Below are 17,721 nucleotides of genomic sequence, written 5' to 3' on the forward strand. Positions count from 1 at the left end.
GGAAGACTACAGTAAAGCTGGAAGATTAGAGTAAAGCTGGAAGACTAGAGAAAAGCAGGAAGACTAGAGTAAAGCTGGAAGACTAGAGTAAAGCTGGAAGACTACAGTAAAGCTGGAAGACTATAGTAAAGCTGGAAGACTCGAGCAAAGCTGGAAGACTAGAGTAAAGCTGGAAGACTAGAGTAAAGCTGGAAGACTAGCGTAAAGCTGGAAGACTGGAGTAAAGCTGGAAGACTAGAGTAAAGCTAAAAGACTAGAGCAAAGCTGGAAGACTACAGTAAAACTGGAAGACGAGAGTCAAGCTGGAAGACTAGAGTAAAGCTGGAAGACTAGAGTCAAATTGGAAGACTAGAGTAAAGCTGGAAGACTACAGTAAAGCTGGAACACTATACTAAAGCTGGTAGACTAGAGTCAAGCTGGAAGACTAGAGTAAAGCTGGAAGACTACAGTAAAGCTGGAAGACTAGAATAAAGCTGAAAGACTAGAGTCAAGCTGGAAGACTAGAGTAAAGCTGGAAGACAACAGTAAAGCTGGACGATTAGAGTAAAACTAGAAGACTAGAGTAAAGCTGGAAGACTACAGTAAAGCTGGAAGACTATAGTCATGCTAGAATACTACAGTAAAGCTGAAAGACTAGAGACAAGCTGGAATACTACAGTAAAGCTGGAAGACTAGAGTAAAGCTGGAAGACTAGAGTCAAGCTGGAAGACTAGAGTAAAGCTGGAAGACTAGAGTAAAGCTGGAAGACTAGAGTAAAGTTGGAAGACTAGAGTAAAGATGGAAGACTAGATTAAAGCTGGAAGACTAGAGTAAAGCTTGAAGACTAGAGTAAAGCTGGAACACTAGTGTAAAGATCGAAAACTAGAGTAAATATGGAAGACTACATTAAAACTGGAAGACTACAGTAAAGCTAGAAGAATAGAGTAAAGCTGGAAGACTAGAGTAAAGCTGGATGACTAGAGTAAAGACGGAAGACTAGAGTAAAGCTTGAAGACTAGAGTAAAGCTGGAAGACTATAATAAAGTTGGAAGACTAGAGCAAAGCTGGAAGACTAGAGTAAAGCTGGAAGACTACAGTAAAGCTGGAAGACTAGAGTAAAGCTGGAAGACTAGAGTAAAGCTGGAAGACTAGAGTAAAGCTGGAAGACTAGAGTAAAGCTGGGAGACTAGAGTAAGGCTGGAAGACTAGAGTAAAGCTGGAAGACTAGAGTAAAGCTGGAAGACTAGAGTAAAGCTGGAAGACTAGAGTAATGCTGGAAGACTAGAGTAAAGCTGGAAGACTAGAGTCAAGTCGGAAAACTGGAGTAAAGCTGGAAGACTAGAGTAAAGCTGGAAGACTAGAGTAAAGCTGGAAGACTAGAGTAAAGCTGGAAGACTAGAGTAAAGCTGGAAGACTGCAGTAAAGCAGGAAGACTATAGTAAAGTTGTAAGACTAGAGCAAAGCTGGAAGACTAGAGTAAAGCAGGAAGACTACAGTAAAGCTGGAAGACTAGAGTAAAGCTGGAAGTCTAGAGTAAAGCTGGAAGACTAGAGTAAAGCTGGATGTCTACAGTAAAGCTGGAAGACTAGAGTAAAGCTGGATGTCTACAGTAAAGCTGGAAGACTAGAGTAAAGCTGGAAGGCTACAGTAAAGCAGGAAGAGTAGAGTGAAGCTGGAAGACTACAGTAAAGCTGGAAGACTAGAGTAAAGCTGGAAGACTAGAGTAAAGCTGGACGACTAGAGTCAAGTTGGAAGACTAGAGTAAAGCTGGAAGACTAGAGTAAAGCTGGAAGACTAGAGTAAACCTGGAAGACTAGAGTAAACCTGGAAGACTAGAGTAAAGCTGGAAGACTGTAGTAAAGCTGGAAGACTAAAGTAAAGCTGGAAGACTACAGTAAAGCTGGAAGACTACAGTAACGCTAGAAGACTAGAGTAAAGCTGGAAGACTAGAGTAAAGCTGGAAGACTAGAGTAAAGCTGGAAGACTAGAGTAAAGCTGGAAAACTAGTGTAAAGCTGGAAGACTGCAGTAAAGCTGGAAGACTATAGTAAAGTTGGAAGACTAGAGCAACGCTGGAAGACTAGAGTAAAGCTGGAAGACTAGAGTAAAGCTGGAAGACTACAGTAAAGCTGGAAGACTACGGCAAAGGTGGAAGACTAGAGTAAAGCTGGAAGACTGCAGAAAAGCTGGAAGACTAGTGTAAAGCTGGAAGACTAGAGTAAAGCTGGAAGACTAGAGTAAAACTGGAAGACTGCAGTAAAGCTGGAAGACTAGAGTAAAGCTGGAAGACTAGAATAAAGCTGGAAGACTAGAGTAAAGCTGGAAGACTACGGCAAAACTGGAAGACTACAGTAAAGCTGGAAGACTACAGTAAAGCTGGAAGACTACAGTAAAGCTGGAAGACTACAGTAAAGCTGGAAAACTACAGTAAAGCTGGAAAGCTACATTAAAGCTGGAAGACTACGGCAAAGCTGGAAGACTACATTAAAGCTGGAAGACTAGAGTAAAGCTGGAAGACTAGAATAAAGCTGAAAGACTAGAGTAAAGCTGGAAGACTGCAGTAAAGCTGAAAGACTACAGTAAAGCTGGAAGACTATATTAAAGCTGGAAGACTAGAGTAAAGGTGGGAGACTACAGAAAAGCTGGAAGACTAGAGTAAAGCTGGAAGACTAGAGTAAAGCTGGAAAACTAGAGTAAAGCTGGAGGACTAGAGTGAAGCTGGAAGACAAGAGTAAAACTGGAAGACTAGACGAAAGCTGGAAGACTAGAGTAAGGCTGTAAGACTAAAGTAAAGCTGGAAGACTAGAGTCAAGCTGGAATACTACAGTAAATCTGGAAGAGTAGAGTAAAGCTGGAAGACTAGACTCAAGCTGGAAGACTAGAGTAAAGCTGGAAGACTAGAGTAAAGCTGGAAGACTAGAGTAAAGATGGAAGACTAGAGTAAAGCTGGAAGACTAGAGTAAAGCTGGAAGACTAGAGTAAAGCTGAAAGACTAGAGGAAAGCTGGAAGACTAGAGTAAAGCTGGAAGACTAGAGTAAAGCTGGAAGACTAGAGTAAAGCTGGAAGACTAGAGTAAAGCTCGAAAACCAGAGTAAAGCTGGAAGACTACAGTAAAGCTGGAAGATTAGAGTAAAGCTGGAAGACTAGAGAAAAGCAGGAAGACTAGAGTAAAGCTGGAAGACTAGAGTAAAGCTGGAAGACTACAGTAAAGCTGGAAGACTATAGTAAAGCTGGAAGACTAGAGCAAAGCTGGAAGACTAGAGTAAAGCTGGAAGTCTAGAGTAAAGCTGGAAGACTAGCGTAAAGCTGGAAGACTGGAGTAAAGCTGGAAGACTAGAGTAAAGCTAAAAGACTAGAGCAAAGCTGGAAGACTACAGTAAAACTGGAAGACTAGAGTCAAGCTGGAAGACTAGAGTAAAGCTGGAAGACTAGAGTCAAATTGGAAGACTAGAGTAAAGCTGGAAGACTACAGTAAAGCTGGAAGACTAGAATAAAGCTGAAAGACTAGAGTCAAGCTGGAAGACTAGAGTAAAGCTGGAAGACAACAGTAAAGCTGGACGATTAGAGTAAAACTAGAAGACTAGAGTAAAGCTGGAAGACTACAGTAAAGCTGGAAGACTATAGTCATGCTAGAATACTACAGTAAAGCTGCAAGACTAGAGACAAGCTGGAATACTACAGTAAAGCTGGAAGACTAGAGTAAAGCTGGAAGACTAGAGTCAAGCTGGAAGACTAGAGTAAAGCTGGAAGACTAGAGTAAAGCTGGAAGACTAGAGTAAAGTTGGAAGACTAGAGTAAAGCTGGAAGACTAGATTAAAGCTGGAAGACTAGAGTAAAGCTTGAAGACTAGAGTAAAGCTGGAAGACTAGTGTAAAGATCGAAAACTAGAGTAAATATGGAAGACTACATTAAAACTGGAAGACTACAGTAAAGCTAGAAGAATAGAGTAAAGCTGGAAGACTAGAGTAAAGCTGGATGACTAGAGTAAAGACGGAAGACTAGAGTAAAGCTTGAAGACTAGAGTAAAGCTGGAAGACTATAATAAAGTTGGAAGACTAGAGCAAAGCTGGAAGACTAGAGTAAAGCTGGAAGACTACAGTAAAGCTGGAAGACTAGAGTAAAGCTGGATGGCTAGAGTCAAGCCGGAAGACTCGTTTAAAGCTGGAAGTCTACAGTAAAGATGGAAGACTAGAGTAAAGCTGGAAGACTAGAGTAAAGCTGGAAGACTAGAGTAAAGCTGGAAGACTAGAGTAAAGCTGGAAGACTAGAGTAAAGCTGGGAGACTAGAGTAAGGCTGGAAGACTAGAGTAAAGCTGGAAGACTAGAGTAAAGCTGGAAGACTAGAGTAAAGCTGGAAGACTAGAGTAATGCTGGAAGACTAGAGTAAAGCTGGAAGACTAGAGTCAAGTCGGAAAACTGGAGTAAAGCTGGAAGACTAGAGTAAAGCTGGAAGACTAGAGTAAAGCTGGAAGACTAGAGTAAAGCTGGAAGACTAGAGTAAAGCTGGAAGACTGCAGTAAAGCAGGAAGACTATAGTAAAGTTGTAAGACTAGAGAAAAGCTGGAAGACTAGAGTAAAGCTGGAAGACTACAGTAAAGCTGGAAGCTGAGAAGCTGGAAGACTAGAGTAAAGCTGGATGTCTACAGTAAAGTTGGAAGACTAGAGTAAAGCTGGATGTCTACAGTAAAGCTGGAAGACTAGAGTAAAGCTGGAAGACTACAGTAAAGCTGGAAGACTAGAGTAAAGCTGGAAGTCTAGAGTAAAGCAGGAAGACTAGAGTGAAGCTGGAAGACTACAGTAAAGCTGGAAGACTAGAGTAAAGCTGGAAGACTAGAGTAAAGCTGGAAGACTAGAGTCAAGTTGGAAGACTAGAGTAAAGCTGGAAGACTAGAGTAAAGCTGGAAGACTAGAGTAAACCTGGAAGACTAGAGTAAACCTGGAAGACTAGAGTAAAGCTGGAAGACTGTAGTAAAGCTGGAAGACTAAAGTAAAGCTGGAAGACTACAGTAAAGCTGGAAGACTACAGTAACGCTAGAAGACTAGAGTAAAGCTGGAAGACTAGAGTAAAGCTGGAAGACTAGAGTAAAGCTGGAAGACTAGAGTAAAGCTGGAAAACTAGTGTAAAGCTGGAAGACTGCAGTAAAGCTGGAAGACTATAGTAAAGTTGGAAGACTAGAGCAACGCTGGAAGACTAGAGTAAAGCTGGAAGACTACAGTAAAGCTGGAAGACTACGACTACAGTAAAGCTGGAAGACTACGGCAAAGGTGGAAGACCAGAGTAAAGCTGGAAGACTGCAGAAAAGCTGGAAGACTAGTGTAAAGCTGGAAGGCTAGAGTAAAGCTGGAAGACTAGAGTAAAACTGGAAGACTGCAGTAAAGCTGGAAGACTAGAGTAAAGCTGGAAGACTAGAATAAAGCTGGAAGACTAGAGTAAAGCTGGAAGACTACGGCAAAACTGGAAGACTACAGTAAAGCTGGAAGACTACAGTAAAGCTGGAAGACTACAGTAAAGCTGGAAGACTACAGTAAAGCTGGAAAACTACAGTAAAGCTGGAAAGCTACATTAAAGCTGGAAGACTACGGCAAAGCTGGAAGACTACATTAAAGCTGGAAGACTAGAGTAAAGCTGGAAGACTAGAATAAAGCTGAAAAACTAGAGTAAAGCTGGAAGACTGCAGTAAAGCTGAAAGACTACAGTAAAGCTGGAAGACTATATTAAAGCTGGAAGACTAGAGTAAAGGTGGGAGACTACAGTAAAGCTGGAAGACTAGAGTAAAGCTGGAAGACTAGAGTAAAGCTGGAAAACTAGAGTAAAGCTGGAAGACTAGAGTAAAGCTGGAAGACTACAGTAAAGCTGGAAAACTAGAGTAAAGCTGGAAGACTACAGTAAGCTGGAAGACTAGAGTAAAGCTGGAAGACTACAGTAAAGCTGGAAGACTACAGTAAAGCTGGAAGACTAGAGTAAAGCTGGAAGACTAGAATAAAGCTGGAAGACTACAGTAAAGCTGGAAGACTACAGTAAAGCTGGAAGACTACAGTAAAGCTTGAAGACTAGAATAAAGCTGGAAGACTAGAGTAAAGCTGTAAGACTACAGTTAAGCTGGAAGACTAGAGTAAAGCTGGAAGACTAGAGTAAAGCTGGAAGACTAGAGTAAAGCTGGAAGACTGCAGTAAAGCTTGAAATCTAGAGTAAAGCTGGAAGACTACAATAAAGCTGGAAAACTAGAGTATAGCTGAAAGAATAGAGTAAAGCTGGAAGACTGCAGTAAAGCTGAAAGACTACAGTAAAGCTGGAAGACTATATTAAAGCTGGAAGACTACAGTAAAGCTGGAAGACTACAGTAAAGCTGGAAGACTACAGTAAAGCTGGAAGACTAGAGTAAAGCTGGAAGACTACAATAAAGCTGGAAGACTACAGTAAAGCTGGAAAACTGCAGTAAAGCTGAAAAACTACAGTAAAGCTGGAAGACTACTGTAAAGCTGGAAGATTACAGTAAAGCTGGAAGACTACATTAAAGTTGGAATACTAGAGTAAAGTTGGAAGACTACAGTAAAGCTGGAATACTAGAGTAAAGCTGGAAGACTAGAGTAAAGCTGGAAGACTAGAGTAAAGCTGGAAGACTAGAGTAAAGCTGGAAGACTAGAGTAAAGTTGGAAGACTACAGTAAAGCTGGAAAACTAGAGTAAAGCTGGAAAACTACAGTAAAGCTATAAGACTAGAGTAAAGCTGGAAGAGTACAGTAAAGCTGGAAGACTACAGTAAAGCTGGAAGACTACAGTAAAGATGGATGACTAGAGTAAAGCTGGAAGACTAGAGTAAATCTGGATGACTAGAGTAAAGCTGGAAGACTAGAGTAAAGCTGGAAGACTAGAGTAAAGCTGGAAGACTACAGTAAAGGAACAAAGAGGTTAGAGGGATTCACTTCACATACTTGTAAGTGCTGACCAAACCTCATACATACATACATACTTGAGTAAAGCTGGAAGACTACAGTAAAGGAACAAAGACGTTAGAGGGATTCACTTCACATACGTGTAAGTGCTGACCAAACCTCATACATACATACATATTTATATATATATATATATATATATATATATATATATATATATATATATATATATATATATATTTATGTATGTATATATATATTTATAAAGGATGGGGTCCACCTCTGGTGTAAATTGTGGGTCCCATAGCCTCGGAGAAGTGGATAAAAAGGCTTCAAGGAAGAATATTTGGATTTCTTCCTGAAGCCGTTTGAATATTCCACTTCCCCTACCACTCCATCTTTTAGTATATATATTTTTTTACCAATAGGAATATTTTATTACATAATATGGTACAGAAGATTTAAGAGATACATTGTTGATATAAAGTTGGCATATAAGGTACATGTTGTTACGTGTGTATCACCGATTATAAGGCGAAAATCTCATCCAGCTCCTCAGAGCTGGGGCGTGTGCCCAAAATACAGCAAGCATTACCCCTTTGAACAGCCACACTGAGCCGCTGGAACAGAAAACTAGCTGCCCTGGGATCCCTAGTTACCCTGATGAGTCTTTTTCCCACCTCCTTAAGGAGTTTAGATGCACTCTTTCCCCATGAGCCAAGGGTCTCTGAGCCTATGGGAACAAACATATAATGATGGGCAAGTTCTCCATATTTTCTAGACTTTTGGGACTCCCTGAAGCTGGCAGCTGCCCCTCCTTCCTCCCTGGTGTATTGGAGATAGGTATCAGCCAAGGTAGATGCACATGTATAGTCCCACACCACCTGCTTCCCATCTGTCCAGGCTTGAAGGGTGATACCATCTGGACGCTTCTGGCTGCCATCAGATCTGCATAGTTGGGGTGGTTCCCTTACTGCTGGGCATCCAGCTGTTGTGAGGCTCCTCTTGATAATGTTATTAACCTCCTCATGTCTTGCAATCTTTCCCTCGGATTAACGGCACACAAGACCATGGTACCCGAATCGGTCTGCTGCTTCACTGCCACAAATACACCTGTGTTCGGCGAGAATAGGGGCGGCAAGTCGAAGGGCAACACCGATGCGGATGGTCTGTGGGTCGAGACGTGTGCCAAGGCTGGAGTTGGGAACAGCCAACAGAAAGTCCCCAGCATGAGGGGCTCTCACTGCCAGGAGGCGGGCTCTATCCTTCCCTGACACACTCTGAAGCATTGTTGAGGCTATATTTTCCACTATTGGACCATCCCAGTGCGATTGTTTGTAGTTGTTGGGGGGAGCATGTCTGGTTCCAGAGCCCGTTAGATTATCCCAGATCATTGCTCCGTCAATAAATTTTTGGTCCTGGACTCCAATCTTGTCCCTAAGATGTTCAGGGAGAATCGCTGCTACAAGCTCTCTGGATGCAATACACGAGGACAGAAAAGCAGGTAACGCAATCTGTGGTGACTTGCGGACACCAATGCCTCGTAGTCTGACTGGAAGTGTAGCTTGGTTCCACTGCCCGTCTTCTAGAGTAAGGTTAAGTACTTTCGTAAAAATCTGCCTCAGAATACTGTCATATTCGTGCAGTATAGGGTTATCATATGAAGGTGCACATCTTAAGAAATATGTCAACCTGGGCAGACTCAAGCACTTTGTGAGAAGGTACAAGGCATCGTGGGTGTCCAGATTGCCTATGCGTTGTTCCATTCTCCTTAACTCTTCCAATTTCTTCCTGAGAATTGTGTCAATGGCATTGCTTCCCAGAGGTGCTCCTAGCAAGACACTATTTGTGGGGGCAATGACTGCTGCTCCTGGTAGTTTTGATCTCACTGCATTTATCACTAGTTGACTGACTGAGATGATTTCACATTTGGGTGGATTCAGGACGAGACCCATTTCTTGTCCCCGTGTCATTTCCTGTGTAAGGTAGTGTAGGAGGGACTCCTTTGTACCTGCTAGTGTGCCATCATCTAGGAACCACATGTTTAGCTCGCTGGTCAGTCTGACTGTGATTTCCCTAACTGCTATACAGAAGAGAAATGGTGCAAGAGGATCTCCTTGTTGGACACCCTCCGATGATGTGATTTCATGCTCTCCAAAGAGAAGCATTGATTCCTTGCTATACCCAGCTGAAACAAAAGGGAAGAGACCAGGGAAATGTTCTTGTACTGCTGCTAATACCACGTCTCTTTTCAGGAGATTGAACGCATTCTTGAAATCTAATTTTACCACTGCATTGTCCTCAGGCAGGTTGTTGATATACGCCCTTGTTGCATGAACCGCTGCTTCACTTCCTTGAGAGACCCCAAAGCCAAGCTGGTTTGGTTGAAGCATCATGGCTGCCTGTGCACGAATACTTCGGACAGCAGCTTTGGATACGAGGCGGCGTAACGTGTTGCCTACTGCAATTGGCCGAATTCCTCCATCCTTCTTTTTAAGTGCACAAAGTGTTGCACCAAAAAAGAAAGGTCTAATTTCATCAGGAATCAGACCAGCCAAGGAATTGTTGACGAACCTTGTGATCTCTGAAAGCAGTGTCTCTGCAATTTCCCCAATAACTGGATTAACCATTTCCTTTAAATGCTGTGGCCTTATTCCAGTGTAACCCCCAGCAGAGCCAGATGGGAATGACATTATTGCTTTGTAAATGTCTGAGTCTTCCACAATCAATGGTTCCATAGTGGGGACAGAGGTGTTGGAACTGTTGGTGCCACTGGTTTCCCTGGCAGGGTGCTTTCCTCTAAGTGCTTCAGCCGTGTCAGCATCCCTGGGAGCAACTGTATCTTCACTGGTAATAATTTTGATTGCCCCCACTGTGTTGCCCTCTTCAATTTTCTTGCTCACTTGGACTCTGACTTTTTCACTGTCAGTAGAGTGAGTGGGGGTTCTGCCTCTACCTTTTTTGTGTTGACGGGGCAGGCGAATGAGGTTATCAACTCTAGGAAAATCTCTTAAGGATTTAATTATCATTGAGGCTAGCCTCTTTCCCCTTCTTTCCGGCACAGCTAAGCAGACATTGCCAAAAAGTAGCAAGTTGTGCCATGCCTTGATGGTTGGTGGAGCATTTAAGATAGAGGAACCATCGTTTACTTTTTTCAGGAGGTCTGTAAGTTTCCCAGCTGCGTGTGGACGGGCTGCTTTGGGAATATGTGTGAGTGTCCTCGTACCTGTTGCTTTGATTGCTTCCAAGCGATTGTCTGATGAGATGAAATCTGTTGGAGTGGGTTCAGGTGCCTGAGGTGGCTCTGGATCATCACTTTCCACAGGAGGACACCCTGAACCAGGGCAACTACCGTGTTTGCGGAGGAAACCATTAGAGTTGAGACAACGAAGCTGTAAGCGTGACTGACACTTGCCTCTCCTAGTATTGCCAGCGGTGCCATATATATATATATATATATATATATATATATACATATATATATATATATATATATATATATATATATATATATATATATATATATATATATATATGTATGTATGTATATATATGTATATATATATATATATATATGTCGTGCCGAATATGTAAAACTGGTCAATTAGCAAGAACTCATTTAAAATTAAATCCTTTCTAAAATTTTCTCTTATACATTTAAAGATATATTTCTTTCATTAATGTTAATGTAATTTTTTTTCATTTTGCTCCAAAAGAATCTTATAAAACTTACCTAACCTTATTATAACAAGAACAATTTATTTTAGCCTAGCCCAACTAAAAATATTTTAGATTTGTTTACAATAATTTAATACTAAACAAACACAGTGAAATATATTTTTTCCGTTAGGTTCAGAATGATTTTGGCGAAATTATTGCATACACAAATTTTCACTTGTCCTATATGGCAAGGTGAACGTTGCTATTTAAGCCAAGATCGCAAGTTCTGCCAATCGGCACGACATATATATATATATATATATATATATATATATATATATATATATATATATATATATATATATATATATGTATGTATGTATGTATGTATGTATGTATGTATGTATATATATATATATATATATATATATATATATATATATATATATATATATATATATATATATATATATATATATATATATATATATATTTAACAAGTCGGCGATCTTCCACCGAGGCAGGGAGACCCAAAGAGAACGAAAATCCCCAAAAAGAAAATACTTTCATCATCATTCAACACTTTCACCTCACTCACACATAATCACTGGTTTTGCAGAAGTGCTCAGAATACAACAGTTTAGAAGTATATACGTATAAAAATGCACAATATATCCCTCCAAACTGCCAATATCCAGAACCCCTCCTTCAGACTGCAGGCAACATTGTACTTCCCATTTAAAGGACTCAAGTCCGGTTATATAAAATAACCGGTTTCCCTGAATCCCTTCACTAAATATTACCCTGCTCACACTCCAACAGATCGTCAGGTCCCAAATACCATTTGACTCCATTCACTCCTATCTAACACGCTTACGCAAGCCTGCTGGAAGTCCAAACCCCTCACCCACAAAGCCTCCTTTACCCCCTCCCTCCAACCTTTTCGAGTACGACCCCTACCCCGCCTTCCTTCCCCTACAGATTTATACGCTCTCCATGTCATTCTACTTTGATCCATTCTCTCTAAATGACCAAACCACCTCAACAAACTCTCTTCAGCCCTCTTACTAATACTTTTATTAACTCCACACCTTCTCCTAATTTCCACACTCCGAATTGTCTGCATAATATTTACACCACACATTGCCCTTAGACAGGACATCTCCACTGCCTCCAACCACCTCCTCGCTGCTGCATTTACCACCCAAGCTTCACACCCATATAAAAGTGTTGGTACTACTATACTTTCATACATTCCTTTCTTTGACTCCATAGATAACATTTTTTGCCTCCACATATACATCAATGCACCACTCACCTTTTTTCCTTCATCAGTTCTGTGATTAACCTCATCCATCATAAATCCATCTGCCGACACGTCAACTCCCAAATATCTGAAAACATTCACTTCTTCCATACTCCTCCTCCCCAATTTGATATCCAGTTTTTCTTTATCTAAATCATTTGATACTCTCATCCCCTTACTTTTTTCTATGTTCACTTTCAACTTTCTACCTTTACACACATTCCCAAATTCGTCCACTAACCTTTGCAATTTTTCTTTAGAATATCCCATAAGCACAGCATCATCAGCAAAAAGTAACTGTGTCACTTCCCATTTTGTATTTAATTCCCCATAATTTAATCCCACCCCTCTCCCGAACAACCTAGCATTTACTTCTTTTACAACCCCATCTATAAATATATTAAACAACCATGGTGACATTATGCATCCCTGTCTAAGACCTACTTTTACTGGGAAGTAGTCTCCCTCTCTTCTACACACCCTAACCTGAGCCTCACTATCCTCATAAAAGCTCTTTACAGCATTTAGTAACTTACAACCTATTCCACACACACACACACACACACACACACAAATACACACACACACATACACACACATACACACACACACACACACACACACACACACACACACACACACACACACACACACACACACACACACATATATATATATATATATATATATATATATATATATATATATATATATATGTATATATATATGTGTATGTGTGTGTGTGTGTATGTGTTTTGCCGACTAGGAAAAACTGGTCAATTAGCAAGAACTCATTTAAAATTAATCCCTTTCTATTTTTTTCTCTTATATATTTAAGGATATATTTATTTTTATTTAGGTTTCACGACCCTGTGTTCAGTGACCCACTAATTGGTCTGTTGATCGACAATCCAAATAATTTCTTCATGAATGAGCCTCAAAACTCCATCAATGTATTCCAGATTTCCGATATTATCCTAACTCCGATAGACTTTGAAAAAGCCATTGACAACATGCCCATGCACTCAGCCCCGGGCCCAGACTCGTGGAACTCTGTGTTCATTAAGAACTGCAAGAAACCCCTTTCACGTGTCCTAAGTATACTATGGAGAAGGAGCTTGGACATGGGTGAAATTCCACAGTCACTTAAAACAACGGATATAGCCCCACTCCATAAAGGTGGCAGCAAAGCATTAGCTAAGAACTGTTGACCAATAACTCTGACGTCCCACATCATAAAAATCTTTGAAAGAGTGCTAAGCAGCAGGATTGCAAAACACCTAAATTTTTCAATTCTCAATTCTTATGACCAGAGTTTTTGGTGCGATGGGTAAGGAAGAAGGATGGGTAAGGATAGAAATATTGGAAAAGGGTGGGAGGGGGGAGTGAGGTAGGATATAAAAGATAAGTGACACAACCACTTTGGTGCAATGTAAAAAATGTATGTGTAATAATTGAAAAATCTTGAGGAGGTATAATACTAACCCATCAGAGTCACATAGATATAACAGATATATAGGTACATAATTGGTAGTAAATATACAAGTTGCAATTGCTTTTTTTTTCGATTGCATAACGAATATTTGAACAACAAGACAAGGCGATAATTATCTCATAAGAATTACTTGATGTTAGCTTCTTTCAAGGTGGTGTCCCGCCACATTAATTTATATCAGTAGATGTGGAAGTAGAAATGTTATACAAGATATCTCCATAATTAGGGGCGATAATTTTCTCAGTAAACATAGAAGGGTTCTGGTGTTAGCCAATCATCTTCATCTGCAGGGAGGTTGCTCAAGATCATTGGTCGATGGTAATCGTCTTTATGGATAAAACGACGGACCTTCTGTGGGAGAGTCATTCTTTGAGTCCTGTGAGGTGGGGTATTGATGATATAATCCGTGGTATTTTCAACTTGGGGAGGATGTTCTCTATCTGGCATGTAGAGTTCTTGCATTGCATAGAGTTGTTTCTTCTTCAGGGTGTCAAGGCGTACGTTTAAGGCAGTAATATCTTGTTGTACGTGTAAATCTGCCATTTTAACTGTCTCCTCCTGGTACCCGTAATGAAGCGAAGAGCTCTATTCTGGACCCGTTGTAACCGTAGCATGTTGGTCTTTGTTGTTATTGACATTGGGACACATGGGTATTCGAGTATAGGCCTTATTATCATTTTATACAGATGTTTTTTGACATGTGGAGGGGCTTGATTGAATCGAAAGAGACTGCTAAGACCGGCTTTGGCTATGTTGATCTTTTTAGTTACATGAGATGTTGAGTGGAGCAGCCTGTCTATTTCATATCCCAAGATCTTGTTAGGGTTTCTAATGGCTACAGGTGTACCTCTGATGGAGATACCCCTTTATCTTCGATTGTTGATGCAAAACATCCTATCGTGCTAACAAGGACTTTGTCAGGATTAGTCGTAATTCTCCATTTCTTTTCCCAATAAGATGTTCGACGAAGTTTAATATTCATTTTTTCTATGACTCTCTCATACTTGTATTTTCCTGTTACCGGAGTTGATGAGACGACATGAATAACATCATCTGCAAACTGTGTTATAATTGTATCATTAAACTCTGGTTGAGGAAGGTCATTCACATAAATGTTGAACAGAACTGGACACCAGCTGTTGGTATAAAAGGCTCTGTCGACTTGCCATGAAAGGTGGGAAATATTTTTCTTTGAGTTAAGAAATTATATATTACTCTGAGAAAAGTCCAGTTATGGTCTGGTAGGTCAATAAGTTTGTATATAAGACCATCATGCCATAAGCTATCAAAAGCTTTATGAACATCTCTGGTGGCAATTAGGGCAAGATTGCCCTGATGTTTTAGACTTGCTACAGTATCGAAAATAACATTTATTGCATGATTGGTACCTCTATGTGTTCTAAAGCCAAATTGTTTTTCAGTAAAAAGGTGATTAAACTCCATATAGTAGTTCAATCTGTTGGAAATGATCTTCTCAAGAACTTTTCCAGTGACTTCAAGTAAAGATATAGGTCTATAGTTCCCAGGTTGGTGGATGTCTTTATGGGCTTAGCAAGAAAGATCATCCTAGCAGTCTTAAAAACCACTGGAAAATGTCCTGAGGCCAAGATGGCATTAAAGATATTAACCAAAGACTGTTTACAATATCTGGGTAGGAACTTTATTTGTTTCATTGTTATTCCAGAGAGACCAGGGGCTCTATTTCGCATTCTTCCAATAACCTGACTTATCTCGAGTAATGTAATAGGTCTAGTAAGCGGGTGGGCGTCTTCAAGAGTTGAAGTATCGATGGTAGGTAGTGGTTGTAGATCATCTAAGTTCTCATCTCTCCATTCATTTACCAACTGATAGTGATTATAGTTAAATCGACGACTGTTATTGTGGGAGAGAATTTTCTCCCATACATCACCCATCAAATTAGCCTGGTCCTGTGGATCATCAAGTTTAATCTCAACATCTTCATCATCCTCATCAGTGAAGGTATGAATTAGGTAGTCAGGAGTCTTGTGCTTTGCCCCTAACAGTTGTCGGATGTTACTCCAAAATTTTGCTGGCTCACGTTTATACTGATTAGCTTGAAGAACTAGCAATTTCCATAAGTCACGTTTGTGATGACTAATCATGTTAATTAATTCTTGCTTCAATCTGTGCAATGTTCCTACTGGTGGTTGTCGCGTTTGAAGATGCCTTCGACATTCTGTTTGATAATTTCTCAAAGCGTCTCTTAATTTCTCTTGTAGGTTTATATTGTTGGTAGATCATTGTGGAAGCTAATTGGCAAGTTGCATTAGTAGCATCAATTATTCGACTGTCAAGGGACCTGATCGCGTCGTCAATTGCAGTGGAAGGTAGATTTTCCAACGACACAATTTCATCTTCGCCCAGAAATGCCCTGAAGGGGTCAAATCCTAGGGTGTTAAGATTGGGTTCAGGAGTTACAGGTATTCTAAATGGAGAAGTTTGTAGTTGTATTATAACAGGGATATGGTCAGATCTTACGTTTCCACCAGGAGATATACGACAATGAAAGATGTCACAGTCTCTGTTGTCTGGTGTTCCTGGATGAGGTCCAATGTACGATTTAAAGAATGGGCCTTGAAATGACAAGTTTCTGGCTGTCATGATATTAAATAGTTGTTTTCCTTTCAAGTCACCCAGTGGAATACCAGCTCCACAGTTAAAGAGGGCAGGGTGATGAGCATTAAAATCTCCCGCTAGAATTGTTGGAATATTTCTGCTTAATATCCTATGTAGAGGAATTGACTCTATATATTGTTGTCTCGGGGGAAAATATCCAGTTCCTATCACTAGTTGGCCATGAGACGTTGTCATTTCTATTTCAAGAATGTTATCTTCATCAACATGAATATTTTTAAATGTATAGCCTAATTTAACTAAGATGGCTACACCACTAAAGGGTCCTCTCGATTTCTCCACAGTACAGTAACCACGTAATTTAATATGTTGATCAACTCCTGCAGCTGTCTCATTCAAGAGAATAACATCGGGATTGTAATTATGTAGTTCAACTTCAAGGAGGTAACGGTTATTAAAGAAATGTTGAACATTAAGTTAGAAAATTATAATCCCCATTATTTCTTGCACTTCGCTCGTGTACTGCTGACTGAACGTCTGCAAGTAATGTCATGTTTGGTATACACACTATCCCTGCTGGACTGGTCAAGGGGAGGAGAGAAGTGCTGCGTAGTTGCTTGTGTATTAAAAGTGTCACCATCCTCACTAGAATTGGTAATATTAACAGAATCATTAGAGTCATCATCAGAAAACTGAGGTGTTGTATTCCCAGTTACAGGAAGCAGAGGCTCGTGAGAGTTAATGGGAGACTGTGGAGGCTCCAAGGAAAAATTTGGTAGGCCAGGTGAATTACCCTGGGAAAGTTCCTGTTCAACAGGATCAGCTGCAATAGCGGGAGAGTAAGCACCAATCTCTGGGGCATCGTTATGTTCAGGTATTGAATCATCTGGTTGAGGGGAGTTGACAACCTGGGTATGCGAGGTGGGTGATCCCTGGACAAGGGATGAATTAGGCTTATTTGTAGAAGTAGAGTAGGGTACATACTTCTTGTTTTGAGAAGACTGGGCCATAATAACCTTAACATTATCTGCACAATCCAGGGCAACATGAGTTCGGGGCAGATCGCTCCTGCCTCTCACAACTACTGGACCACTATGATATGGTCTTGGATGCACTGGAAGAAAAACAGAATGCAAATGTAATATACACAGACTTTGCAAAAGCCTTTGACAAGTGCGATCATGGCGTAGTAGCGCACAAAATACGTGTTAAAGGAATAACTGCTAAAGTGGGGAGATGGATCTTCAACTTCCTAGCCAGTCGAACACAAAGAGTAGTGGTCAACAGAGTTAAATCGGCAGCTGCCATAGTGAAAAGCTCTGTTCCACAAGGCAAGGTACTCGCCCCCATCCTGTTCCTCATCCTCATATCAGACATAGACGGAGATGTAATCCACAGCACCGTATCATCCTTTGCCGACGATACTAGGGTCTGCATGAGGCTGTCATCTGCTGAGGACACGGTTAACCTCCAAGAAGACATAAACCAAATTTTCCAGTGGGTAACGGAAAACAATATGATGTTCAATGAGGACAAATTCCAACTACTCCGTTATGGAAAACTGGAGGAGATAATAACTAGAACAGAGTATAGTACAAACTTTGGTCATACAATAGAGCGGAAAAATTATGTAAGGGACTTGGGAGTAGTAATGTCTGAGGATCTCACTTTCAAGGATCACAACAGTGCCACGATCACAAGTGCAAAGAAAATGACAGGATGGAAAACGAGAACGTTCAAAACAAGAGATGCCAAGCTAATGATGATCCATTTCAAATCACTTGTTCTCTCTA

The 17,721-nt window shown here is 40.6% G+C and overlaps 1 protein-coding gene across 1 annotated transcript in view; it reads right to left on the reverse strand.

Annotated features, from left to right (window-relative positions):
- Nucleotides 1–17,721, reverse strand: part of LOC138853753 (insulin-like peptide receptor) — a 183,233-nt gene that overhangs the window by 154,024 nt on the left and 11,488 nt on the right. The gene's annotated exons all lie outside the window — the stretch shown is intronic.

Source organism: Cherax quadricarinatus, chromosome 39, assembly GCF_038502225.1.
Source record: "Cherax quadricarinatus isolate ZL_2023a chromosome 39, ASM3850222v1, whole genome shotgun sequence".
NCBI classification, from domain to species: Eukaryota; Metazoa; Arthropoda; class Malacostraca; order Decapoda; family Parastacidae; genus Cherax; species Cherax quadricarinatus.